This window comes from Pelophylax lessonae (assembly GCF_965119305.1).
Source record: "Pelophylax lessonae genome assembly, chromosome: 1".
In the NCBI taxonomy this organism is placed as follows: Eukaryota; Metazoa; Chordata; class Amphibia; order Anura; family Ranidae; genus Pelophylax; species Pelophylax lessonae.
This window is the reverse complement of record NC_138768.1, coordinates 669,669,921-669,683,700: the sequence shown is the minus strand read 5'-3', so window position 1 is coordinate 669,683,700 and position 13,780 is coordinate 669,669,921. Positions and strand designations below refer to the sequence as shown.

At 42.4% G+C, this 13,780-nt stretch overlaps 1 protein-coding gene across 4 annotated transcripts in view; it reads right to left on the bottom strand.

The window, feature by feature from the left end:
- FHIP1A (FHF complex subunit HOOK interacting protein 1A) overlaps positions 1–13,780 on the bottom strand; it is a 334,888-nt gene that overhangs the window by 44,340 nt on the left and 276,768 nt on the right. The window lies entirely within an intron of this gene.

The window sequence follows — 13,780 nt, the reverse complement described above, 5'->3', positions numbered from 1 at the left end:
GCCAATCACAGATCGTGGTAAATGGCCAATTACAGCGGCCATTTACCACGTGATCGGCCCATGCAATGAGAGATGATCTCATATGTAAACATATGAGATCATCTCTCATCGCCAGCTCTCCTTCCCCACACAGAGACTGCATGTGAGGAAGGAGCAGACCCAATCATCCGTTCAGGGACACAGAGGAATGTAATCAGGGCACTGATCATCAGTGCCCTGATTACACAAGGTAAATAAAATACACTAAGTGCCCACCATCAGTGCCCACAGTGCCCGCCATCAGTGCCCCCATCAGTGCCCACAATCAGTGCCCATAGTGCTGCCAGTCAGTGCCCATCAGTGCCTGCTCATCTAGGCACTGATGAGCACTGACTGGCAGCACTATGGGCACTGAGTGTGGGCACTGATGGTGCTGCCCATCAGTGCTGCCCATCAGTGCCACCCGTCAGTGTCCATCAGTGCCACCCATCAGTGCCCATCGGTGCCGCCCGTCAGTGCCGCCTCTCAGTGCCCAGCAGTGCCACCTCTCAGTGCCCAGCAGTGCCACCTCTCAGTGCCCAGCAGTGCCACCTATCAGTGCTCATCAGTGCCACCTATCAGTGCCGCCTATCAGTGCTCATCAGTGCGGCATATTAGTACCTCCTCATCAGTGCCACCTCATCAGTGCCCATAAGTGCCACCTCATCAGTGCCCATAAATGCCACCTCATCAGTGCCCATCAGTGCAGCCTATCAGTGCCCATCAGTGCGGCCTCATCAGTGAAGGAGAAAAATTTATTTATTTTCAAAATTTACTCGCAGAAAATAAGAAAAACTTTTTTTTTCAAAATTTTCTGTCTTTTTTCTTTTTTTTTGTGAGAAATAAAAAACCCAGAGATGATTAAATACCACCAAAAAAAAGCTCTATTTGTGTGGAAAAAATGATAAAAATTTCATATGGGTACAGTGTAGCATGACCGCGCAATTGTCATTCAAAGCGTGAGAGCACTGAAAGCTGAAAATTGGCCTGGATAGGAAGGAGGTGAAAGTGCCAGGTAGGCAAGTGGTTAAGGAGTTATTTGAACCACTGGTTATTTGTGATTGTTTTAGCATCTGCTAGGACCCCGATGAAACCCCACCATGGGCTATTTGGCCCATTCCAACAGGCGGCTCATCTGTCGGTTTCCTTTCTTGTATTTACAGTATATTGGACAGATTGGAGGAAGAATGGTTATATAATTGTCGACATTCCATTTATAATTCTACATAATTTTACATATCAATGACATGATCTGGTCACCTGATCTACAATGTAGTAGCGACTGTTTTACTGCGAAATGCATTGACTTATGGGCTTTGATATATGCATCGCTGTTGAATCTGTATTGGTACAAACAACTGTTTGTGATTTCTTCAATTTGTTTTTATTGAATTCTGTGAATTTTACAAGCATATTTTTTGTGGTATATTTAAAATGATATACGTCTAGGGTTTGTTATGATTTCTAGATATTGTTTTTGACTTGTGGTACATTTATAGTCCCTTCTCTGTGCCTGTTCTTTGGCACCCAGTACCCATGCTTTAAATCCGGGTCAATGGCTTGGTATTTATGACAGCTATTTTATATATGGCCCTGGTGCCCAACCTGTAGCCCAGGGGCCACAAGCGGCCCTTTGACACTTTCTGTGCGGACCTTGTAGACATTGATCTGTGTTTTTCTATTTGCCTGTGATAGCAATAATTTCTAGCAGTCTCATATAATATGTCTCCAGTCTATGACTGTCTTCAAAAAATCTTACAGCATGTTCAGTCTCTGTCAATCTCCTGCAGCATGCCCTCCTTACCATCTCTTCTATCATCTCTTGTATCCTATCCACAGTCTTTGACCGCCTCTTGTATCATGTCTGCAGTCTCTGAATATATCCTGTTGTGTGTCTGCTTTGTGGCACTGAAATTTTACTGAATTCTATGTGCAGGCCGCACTTGATGCCCTCCATATCCAGAAAGTTGACTACTATCACTAATCGAAAAGAAATGGCCAAAACATGGCCTGTTGGGGGTACCTGAGAAATTAGGTTTTGGAAACAATGCTATAGAGGAAGTTACAATTGGAAATCAAACTCTAACTTCTAATATTTGTATTTAGAATTTCACCTTCGTGTTATCTGGAACAGTGAAAACTTTTTTGAAACATTTACATACATTGATAATTGTACCAAATTTCATTAGATATGAAACAAATGTATCATTGTATTTGTGACTTATAACATAAAAGACACTCACCAGACAAAGTGAAGAGCACTTTTTAATTAGAATAGCAGATGAGTACTAGCTGATTGGCTATGGAAATACAAGCAGAACCTGTATAATTATTTACCAAGATGGCACAATGATTCTATTTCCTAGTGTCATTTCATGCACTTACACTTACAAGCACACAGTTAAACGAATAAAGTAAGACTTTTAAACAGCCATACTGTGGTTTTGTAAATTGTTTTGGATAGCACTTGTATGGTAAATATGTGTAAAAAAAATACATTGTATATTAGGGCATAGTATTGTAATATATTTTAAAGTAGAGTGCACTTGACTGAGATTTTTCAAGTACAACATGAAGTTTGCAGGGTGTTGATGATCTGTGCAAAATGTGTGATGCGTGTGATAGATATGTATGAAATCTTTGTGTAGAAATACTTGTAGGATATGCACAATATATTGTGTAGGATATATATGCAATGTTTGTGTATGAATCAACAGACATCACAAGTCTCCCACGACTTGCGGGAGCCTCCCATCTTTGGACGGTGGCTCACGGATATCCGCTAGTACCGTGCGATCTCCCGGCTGCTGAGGGAGACTTAGGATGTCTGCAGTCAGTGACAGAGCCACTGCTTCCTGTATAGTTCCGGCTCTGTCACAGGTGGAGTGATATGAAATACACTCCGCCTGTGACAGGAGCCATACAGGAAGCAGCGGCTCTGCTCTCTACTGCAGCCGCTGCTTTCTCCAGCAGTACCCGCATGACCAGCATTACCCACCAGTAGTGCAAGCAGTACCCACCAGCAGTAACCACCAGCATTACCATCCAGCAGTAACCGCCAGAAGTACCCGCCAAGCAGTACGCCAGTAGTACCCACCAGCAGTAACCGCCAGCATTACCCACCACCAACACTACCCGCAAGCAGTACCCACCAGCATTACCCACCAGCAGTAACAGCCAGCAGTAAACAACAGCATTAACCCACCAGCACTACCTTCCAGCAGTAACCGCCAGCACTACCCACCAGCATTACCCGCCATCAGTAACCACCAGAAGTAACTGCCAGCATTACCCACCAGCAGTAACCGCCAGCAGTAACAGCCAGCAGTACCCGCCAGCAGTAACCACCAGCAGTAACCACCAGCAGTACCCGCCAGCAGTCTGCAAAATAAGTAGAAAAGGTATGTGCATTAGCGTGTGTAAACTGTTGCAATATGTTTTTTAATAACTAGTTGTGTTTTGTCATAATATGTCATGTCCTTGTTCATACATGTATGAATAAGGACATGACATTTTCTGGCTGCCTAAGTCATATGTGCTAGGGTGCAACCAGCCCCCAGCACATAACTGTAAATATCCCAGCATGTGCAGTGTTTCCGACTCCTACCACCATCACCACTTCAAATCACTGAAGTGGTCATGGTGGTTAGAGTGTTCCTTTAACCACTTGCCGACCGCCGCACGACTATCTACGTGGGCGGTCAGCCCCTCACAGGCAAAGTGACGTAGGTCTACGTCGCTCGCCTGTGAGGGTTTAGGGAGCGAGCGCGCGCCGCCGGAGGCGCGCTCCCGCTCCCGCGTGGTCACGGACCCCCCCGCGCGCGTGACCGGCGGACCCGATCGCCGCCGGCCACTCTGCGATCGGCGGGGGAGAGGGAGATAGTCAGGCAGCTTGTGTAAACAAGCTGCCTGTCATTCTCCTCTCTGTATGAGAGCTGATCACATGGATCTACTATGTAGATCCATTGATCACTCCTCATACAGTTGAAGCCACAGCCAATCACAGTTAGAATCACGCCCCTAGGGACACACACAGCCCCTCCCTCTCAAATAAAGTTAACCCCTTCACTACCAGTGCATTTTTACAGTAACAGTGCATATGTATAGCACTGATTACTGTAGAAATGTCACTGGTAACCCCAAAAGTGTCAAAAATGTCAGTCAAGGGTCCGATCTGTCCGCCGCAATGTCGCAGTACCGCAAAAAAAATCGCAGATCGCCGCCATTACGCGTTAAAAAAAAAAACAACAAAAATGACAAAAATCTTTCCCTTTGTTAGTAAACGCAATAACTTTTGCGCAAACCAATCAAAATACGCTTTTTGCGATTTTTTTTACCAAACATAGGTAGCATAAAACAAATTGGCCGAAAATATTAAAAAATTTTGATTTTTACATTTTTTTTTGGGGGAATTTCATATAAAAAAAAGGGAAAAATATTGCTATTTTTGCAAAATTTACGCTCTTTTTTTGTTTATAGCGCGTGATCAAAAAATCGCACAGGTGATCAAATACCACCAAAAGAAAGCTCTGTTTGTGGGAAAAAAAGGACGCCAAATTCGTTTCGGTACAGCGTCGCACGACCGCGCAATTGTCCGTTAAAGTCACGCAGTGCCGAATCGCAAAATGCCCTCTGGTCGTTTAGCAGCCAAATCCTCCGGGGCTTAAGTGGTTAATATCTTTTAGAAGAAGTAATCCTCTGTATACTCATTCCATTTCATTTCATCATCCTCTAGTTGTGTTAAATTAGTGTGGGGGGGGGGGGCGCGGTGGCGTGGGAAGGGCGCAGCGGGGCAGTGGCGGTGCTGAGTGCCACCATCCTGAAATGAGTTTGCCACCTCCCTGAAATTAGTTTTTGCAGGTTGGAAAGCCTGAATCAGCTGCACATGGTCACTATCCTTCTTCTTTATGCCATCATGATAGCTGTTCATCCATGATCTATGATACTTATTTTAGAATTCGGAATGCTAGAAATGGCTGTGCTATCATTAAATAAAGACATGTGGAGAGCTAGTGCATGTCACAGCAAATTGTATGAAATGCAAAGCTGAATGTCCTTAGAGCGGCATGCTCACATCAACAACCTGCAACACCTTATGCGAGCCATGTGTTCATCATGACAGGTAACGTATCTACTTTTATATGAATACAGCCTGCACTAGCTGTAGTGCATCATTAGCATGTGTTATTTTTATCTATGAGCCAGTGTAGGCAAGTGTGATAAAATATTTGAAGTGTCAATTTTGAGTGTTGTGTTTCTATGAAGTTAAATGCCAAATTTGAAACACAGACAGTTAACAGTATATATACTGCAATGTGCACAGTGATTATAGGAATTCTAGACAACTGATCCCCAAGAATCAAGAATAGAACACAGCTTTGAGAGCTGTCATTTATCTCTATACATAGAATAAGAGACAGATACTGTATTAAACCAAAGCCAAAGTACAAGTAGTAAGCTGTGAGGAAATAAAGTAAAGTTGAATTTTGTCCTTACTAGCAAAACAATAAGATTGCTTTAATGTAGGCAATTTCACATTATTTACTTGCCTTCCAGTCATTCCCTCACCATGAATCTCCTGCTTTAGCGTCCTGAATCCTCCAAGTTTAAACTTCTTGAATATTACAAAAGCTATGATCCACCCATTCCCAGAAGACCTGGTGAGTGGCCATCAGGCAATGAGCTCTGCATTGTGATGAGGACAAGGGGAGTATTATGGTTTTCCCCATACCTAGGTGCATGTGGAAAATAAGGTAATTTACATGAACGTCCATCACGTTGCAGGCCACAAGATGTATACTAGAGTAAAAAAAACTTGAGTATATGATCAGCTCAATGGAAATCACACTTATTAATATGTGTATTGCCTGAGTATATGTGGTTTCTGCCTACTACTACTACTAGTAGTCTATCAATGGTTGCACTTTATTGCCAGTGAACATCTACAAGCCAGGTCTGACTGAATAAAAACAATGCATATCTATCTGAGCTTATATCCTTGCAGTGGCTGATCAGAGAAACAAAGTCATTGTTTGACACAGAGAAGGCAACTAAAGGGAAATCTACAAACCTGTTTATGCAATATAGTAATGGCAATATGGTACAGTAAGCATATAAATTTACACTCACAGCCACTTTATTAGGTACATGTTGCTAGTTGCTAGTACCAGATTGGACCCCTGTTGCCTTCAGAACTGCTTTAATTCTTCATGGCATAGATTGAACAAGGTGTTGGAAACATTTCTCAGGATTTTGGTCCATATTGACATAATAGCATAGCGCAGTTGCTGCAGATTTGTCGGCTGCACATCCATGATGCAAATCTCCCGTTCCAACACATCTAAAAGGTGCTTTATTGGATTGAGATCTGGTGGCTGTGGAGGCTATTGGAGTACAGTGAACTCATTGTCATGCTCAAGAAACAAGTTTGAGATGATTTGAGCTTTGTGACATGGTGCCTTATCCTAATGGGAGTAGCCATCAGAAGATGTGTACACTATAGTCATAAAAGGATGGGCATGGTCAGCAATAGTGATGAGCCGAACACCCCCCTGTTCGGTTCGCACCAGAACATCTGGAACAGGGCTAATGTTCTAGCGAACATGCAAACTCCATTAAAGTCTATGGGACACAACACGTTATTGGCCCAAAAAAGTGTATTGGGACCTGGGTACTGCCCTGGGGTACAAGAATCAATGCAATTTTTTTTTTTTTTTTAAAACAATTGTTTTTACAGGAGCAGTGATTTTAATAATGCTTAAAGTGAAACAATAAAAATGAAAAATGGGGGGGCGGGAAAAATGAAAAGGGGGCTTCCAGATTGTGATAAGCCTCCCTCCGCAGACCTCAACAACCACAGCCCAAGGTTGTGGGGCAGAGCAACCCCCCATGTTGAGGGCATGTGGCCTGATATGGTTCAGGAGGGGGGCCTCCCCCCCTATCCTGGCCAGCTAGGCTGTGTGCTCGGATAAGGGTCTGGTATGGATTTTAGGGGGAACCCCATGCCATTTTTTAATTTTTTAATTTTGGCGCCGTTTTTACAGCAATAAACAGCAATATATAGTGCCTATATATATATATATATATATATATATATATATATATATATAAATGTGGTATACACTGCACTATCTGATCTCAACAAACTGTAAAAAGCAAAAATCTCTCTCCCTGCCAGCAATGTATTATTAACTTTCAAAGTCCACTGATAAATCACCGCTGGCCAAGGGATTCCAACCCACAACCTCGTAATTACAAGCCTGGTATTCTACCAAATATGCCACCCTACACACAGTGGATGAGATAGAAGTTAGGGAGAGTGTATTCAGCCTAAGCAGGCTTGACAGTGGTGTAGGTGGTAGAATACCAGACTTGCAACTGAGATGGCTGTGGGTTCAAATCCCCTGGTCAGCAAGGTGATTTATTGGAATCAGAGGTCCATAATAATGCGGGAACTCGAAGTTCCTGCAAAGAATCCCATTTGTTCGTCATTCGACGAACGAGCGAACAGCCAATGTTGGAGTTGAACTTGCGTTTGACTCGGACTCGAACTCGAAGCTCATCCCTAGTCAGCAACAATACTCAGGTAGGCCATGGCATTTAAACAAAGCAATTTAACAGGTTTATCTAATAAAGTGGCCTGTGAGTGTATGTAAAGGCCACAGCAAAAGTTATTATTGCAATATTTATCTAAAAGAGATTCCCATAATTACACCAGTTGTTTTCGCAGAAGACAAAACAAAACATATGACAATATGGCCATATCTAGAACATACAGTTACCTGCACCCTTTAAGAAAATCTGTCATCAGGAAGACATATAAAAGAAGAAAATATAACTGCGCTAACTACTAAGAAACACAGCAGCAACTTAAATTGTGACAAGCAAAATAGGTAAATGTAAGGGCTAAGTTGCGCTAACGGGTACTAAATCCACAAATAAATGTCAGATAAAGCACACTAATGATAGTCCACAGTAATGACAAGTCCGTGTCCAAAATGAGAAAGGCACAGTCCAAAAATGAGTAATTCCAATGGTGGATGGTTAAACCAACATTCAAATCTCCTTACCGGAAAGCAGAATGGAGTTCGCCCAAAAACTCTAGTCGGATTTAAAACCTCAGCCTTCAGTCAATATGATCAGAAGTCCTCACATCCACAGGTGATGGTCATATGTAAAGATAAATAGACAATCCATAGCGTAATACTGTTGAATGCTATTTCATCACCCAGAGGAGTGCACACCGTCACCAGATGGTTAATAGTAGGAAACACCAGTGACCTTCAGTCCCAAATGCTTACCAGATAGTAAAGGTAATGATTGGAAATAGAAGCACCACACAGAGCCCTTTCCCGACACCACTGCCTCTTACCAGATATAAATTAGTGAGAGCCACACAAACTGTCATCCAATCCCCGGAGCCAGTAGCTCTAATGGTCCTTCCAAGTTATGTCAGGCTCTCCCAGAAACATGGGTTAAACACTCTCTCCAGAAGCCAATCCACGGAGCAGATGTCACCAGGAGAAAAACTCTATTGCTGACTCGATCATGTATCATATGGTATGTAAAAAACAAAAGGCACTACATAGTGCATTACCAAAGACACTTTAATAAAGAAAAAGACAGCAACTTACAGAAATTAAAACAGATATCAGCGAGGATAAAGGCAGGCCACCGGCCGGTCGGCTCCTCCGCCCGTCCTATTCAACACTCGTTCCCACAAGCAGGTGTAGTGCCTTTTGTTTTTTACATACCATATGATACATGATCGAGTCAGCAATAGAGTTTTTCTCCTGGTGACATCTGCTCCGTGGATTGGCTTCTGGAGAGAGTGTTTAACCCATGTTTCTGGGAGAGCCTGACATAACTTGGAAGGACCATTAGAGCTACTGGCTCCGGGGATTGGATGACAGTTTGTGTGGCTCTCACTAATTTATATCTGGTAAGAGGCAGTGGTGTCGGGAAAGGGCTCTGTGTGGTGCTTCTATTTCCAATCATTACCTTTACTATCTGGTAAGCATTTGGGACTTAAGGTCACTGGTGTTTCCTACTATTAACCATCTGGTGACGGTGTGCACTCCTCTGGGTGATGAAATAGCATTCAACAGTATTACGCTATGGATTGTCTATTTATCTTTACATATGACCATCACCTGTGGATGTGAGGACTTCTGATCATATTGACTGAAGGCTGAGGTTTTAAATCCGACTAGAGTTTTTGGGCGAACTCCATTCTGCTTTCCGGTAAGGAGATTTGAATGTTGGTTTAACCATCCACCATTGGAATTACTCATTTTTGGACTGTGCCTTTCTCATTTTGGACACGGACTTGTCATTACTGTGGACTATCATTAGTGTGCTTTATCTGACATTTATTTGTGGATTTAGTACCCGTTAGCGCAACTTAGCCCTTACATCAGGAAGACATGCCATTGCTGACCTTCCCTACATATTGGATCCTCTAAGCCAGCGTAACAGTCAAGCCACTAAAACTGGCCATAGACAGATCAAAATTTGTCTGGTTTAGCAGGAACCGGATGAATCTTGATTCATCCATGGACAGGCTGGTTTTACTGAAGTCCTTCTATCAATCAACTTCAGTACAACCAGCCTGTTTTTTTTTTTTCATACAGTTACTGCCACTGGCTATAGCTGGCTGCAGTGAACATTGTATTCTGATGGCGGAGAAACCTCCCGCTGTCAAAATACAATACTGGGGGGGGATTCCCCCATCAACACTAATTGGATAATTGGTTGAAGGAAAGAAAAAATCATAATGTATGGCCAGCCCAACATTGTCAGAAACAACAAAATAAAAAAGGCAACTAATTTTATATTGTTTTGTCAAAGGGAGCAATGGCAACCCTCATACGCCTTATAAAAAGTGTTCTTTGAAAGAAATTTGTGTTGAAATATGTTACATAGTTACATAGTTAGTGAGGTTGAAAAAAAACACCATTCCATCCAGTTCAACCTATGATGTGTGTGTGTGTGTGCGCAAGTGTGTGTAAAGGCCCGTACACACGTACCGATCGTCGGCATACAAACGTCGGTGGACGAAGGATCTGCCGATTGTACGCGTGTTAGTATGGTGCCTCCGACAGATGTCTGCGCACAATCCGCGGACAAAAGTCTTTCGTGCAAACATGAAAATATTTGTATGCCGACACCAGAACGGACGATTGTTCGCCTGTCAGTACACAATTCGGCCGACAGACCGCAGATTTGCAAGACTGGGCATGCTCAGAAAATAGAAAACACAGGGAAAGTTAACCATTACATGACATCACTTCTGCAGTCGGCGGACAAAATTCTTGTGCTGTCCTTGTGCTGTCTTTGCACTTTTCAGCAGACACCGACATCCCGGGGAGAAAAGAGGAACATTTGTAAGCCGACCATCGGTACGTGTGTACGGGGCTTCAGTGTTTGTTTATGTCAATAGTACATTGTATATCCCTGTATGTTGTGGTCATTAAGGTACCCATCTAATCTTTTTTTTAAACTATCAACCATCCCTGCTGATAAACACTGCTTGTGGAAGAGAACTCCACATCCTTACCACTCTGACGGTAAAGAACCCTTTAAGCAGTTTTAGGTTAAACCGCTTCTCTTCTAATTTTAGTGAATGGCCGCATGTCTTTTTAAATTCCCTCTCACAAAAAAGTTTGTTCCCTATGCTAGGGTCACCAGTACTGTATTTGTACATTGTTATCTAATCCCTTCTCAAGTGTCTCCTTTCCAGAGAGAATAAGTTCAATGCTTGTAGTCTTTTCTCATAGCTGAAGTCCTCCTGTCCCTTTATTAGCTTTGTTGCCCTTCTCTGGACTCTCTCCAGTTCCAGCACATCCTTTCTGATGACCGGTGCCCAGAACTGGACAGCATACTCCAGATGTGGCCAGACCAGAGTCTTGTAGTTTTATCTCTGGAGTGAATCTCCTTTTTAATACATGCCAGTATGCTGTTGGCTTTGCTTGCAGCAGCTTGGCATTGCATGCCATTGCTGAGCTTGTAATCTACTAGGACCCCCAAGTCCTTTTCTATCCTAGATTCCCCCAGAGGTTTACCCCCTAGTGAGTAACTTGCCTTCGTATTTGTGGCACCCAAATGCATTACTTTACATTTTTCATCATTAAACCTCATTTGCCATGTAGTTGCCCACCCCATTATTTTGTTCAGGTTTTCTTGTAAGGTTTCCAAATCCTGTGTAACAGTTATTGCCCTGCCTAGCTTTGTATTATCCGCAAATACAGAGATTGAGCTGTTTATCCCATCCTCTAGATCGTTTATGGATAAATTAAACAGGATTGGTCCCAGAACAGATCCTTGGGGGACCCCACTTTCCACACTAAACCATTCCCAGTACTCCCCATTTATCACCACCCTTTAGGCTCGCCCTTGAAGCCAGTTTTTAATCCAGGTACTCACCGTATAGTCCATACCTACTTACATTAGTTTGTATAGTAAACGTTTGTGGGGAACTGTATCAAATGCCTTTGCAAACTCCACAGGCCTTCTTTTATCTAGATGGCAGCTCACTTCTTCATAGAAGGTAATAGATGTAGTCTTCCAATATTGACCTTTCCTTCAACTATTTGCTTGATTCTTATTCTTTAGTCATTAAAGATTGATTGTCTTCAATCATTTCTGTGTCACTAACCAGGAGCAAGTATAGAAATAAGAAATTCTGACTAATCTCTGACTTTTATGTGTTATTTTAGTTTGAAAGCCAGAATCAGCCAGGTAACTAGCATTCTCAGAAGGCAATCAGCAATGGCAACAACTATATTTCCATCATGACAGGTGTACTTTTAAATTAATGAAGCTGGCCTCACATGGGTCTGGAGAGGACTATGCCCTGGCTCTTTGGAAAGATACAGTACTGTGTGGCAGAAGATTGTGGATGGGGTGATTTTAAAGAATGAAGGCAAGGTCCATTTCTCTGCTAGAAAGGAACTTGATCTGTTGTTAGAGCCATTCAGTCAAAGATTTATTTTTACATGTTATGTTTCATTGGTGTGGACAAGCTGTTTAGATTATTTAATGCAGAATGAAATGCCAGTTATGCTTCTTTGATGGGCAAATAAACTAGATTTAGCAAGTTTTAAACCTTTCCTTTCCTGAGTCTGTCTACCCCAAGAAACAGCAAAAGGAAGGTTGCTGTCATTACAATGCCCATACGCACATGAACTTCAATGGCATTACAGTCTTAGTCCGTAGGGTTCAATATTGACTTGGCCTACCCTTTGCAACTATAACAGCGTCAACTCTTTTGGGAAGGCTGTCTACAAGGTTTGGAAGTGTGTCTATGGAAATGTTTGACCATTCTTCCAGAAGCACATTTGTAAGGTCAGGCACTGACGTGGACAAAGCCTAGCTCGCAGTCTCCACTCTAATGCATCCCAAAGGTGTTCTATCTGGTTCAGGTCAGGACTCTGTGCAGGCCAATCAAGTTCCTCCACCCCAAACTCACTCATTCATTTCTTTATGGAACTTTGTTTGTGCACTGGTGCGTAGTCATGTTGGAGCAGGAAGAGGCCATCCCCAAATTGCTCCCACAAAGTTCGGAGCATGAAATTGTCCAAAATGTCTTGGTATGCTGACGTCTTAAGAGTTCCTTCACTGGAACTAAGGGGCCATGCCCAACCCATGAAATACAACCCCACACCATAATCCCCCCTCCACCAAATGACTTGGACCAGTGCACAAAGCAAGGCCCATAAAGACATGGATAAGCGATTTTGGGGTGGAGGAACTACATGGGTCCTGACTTAATCACGCTGGGACGAGGTGGAGCTGTGTATGCAGAGGATTGTGTTGTGAAATGCTCAATTTTTACTACTGAAATGTGAATGGGAATAAGTACTTTTTATTAGAGATTTGCACTTTGGGTCTTTCCTTGTGCCTCCTATATGATAGAGATCATGCTGAGAGCTGCTGAGAGTCAGGGATTTGGAATGTGCAGCCAGTGGGAGCAGTGCCATTTATAACACTGCAACCTCCTTAAAGTAGTGAGGTGCATTCAAGCAGTTAAGAAGACACCCATAGGAGGGGTGAAGGGCACTGTGGTGATTATAAGCAATTACTGAAGAGCTTCTGGTGTATGGGACTGCAACCTTTTTTCATGGACATTAAATCATTTATTGATGAACTGTATATATATATATTTAAGAGCTGTAAGAGCTGTGAAAATGTGGAATAGACTCCCTCCAGAGGTGGGTCCGGCTAGCTCACTAGATTGCTTTAAAAAAAGGCCTGGATTCTTTCCTGGGTGTACTTACTATAAGTGGGTACTAATATTTATAGGTAAAGTTATTCCAGGGAATATCAGATTGCCTCTCGGGGGATCAGGAAGGAATTTTTTTCCCCTGCTGTAGCAAATTGGATCATGCTTTGCTGGGGTTTTTTCACCTTTCTTTGGATCAACTGCGGGTATAGGATTGTGTATATGGGATTGTATGGTTGGGTTTTCATTACTGTTTTTTTTTGTTTTTTATTGGTTGAGCCAGATGGACTTGTGTCTTTTTTCAACCTGACTAACTATGTAACTACGTAAAAGAAAATATGGACTTGCGTTAATTTATTATATATGGATGATTTTTACAATGTTTTCAGATATTTATTTATGCATTATAATTTGAATGCACTTTATTGAAGGAGAGCGCTGCACTTTTTTGTGACTATATTACACATAATACACATAATGAATGTGTATAGTGTTGCATCCCAAAATAAAAAAATACGAAATTTCAGTTTTAAATGTACA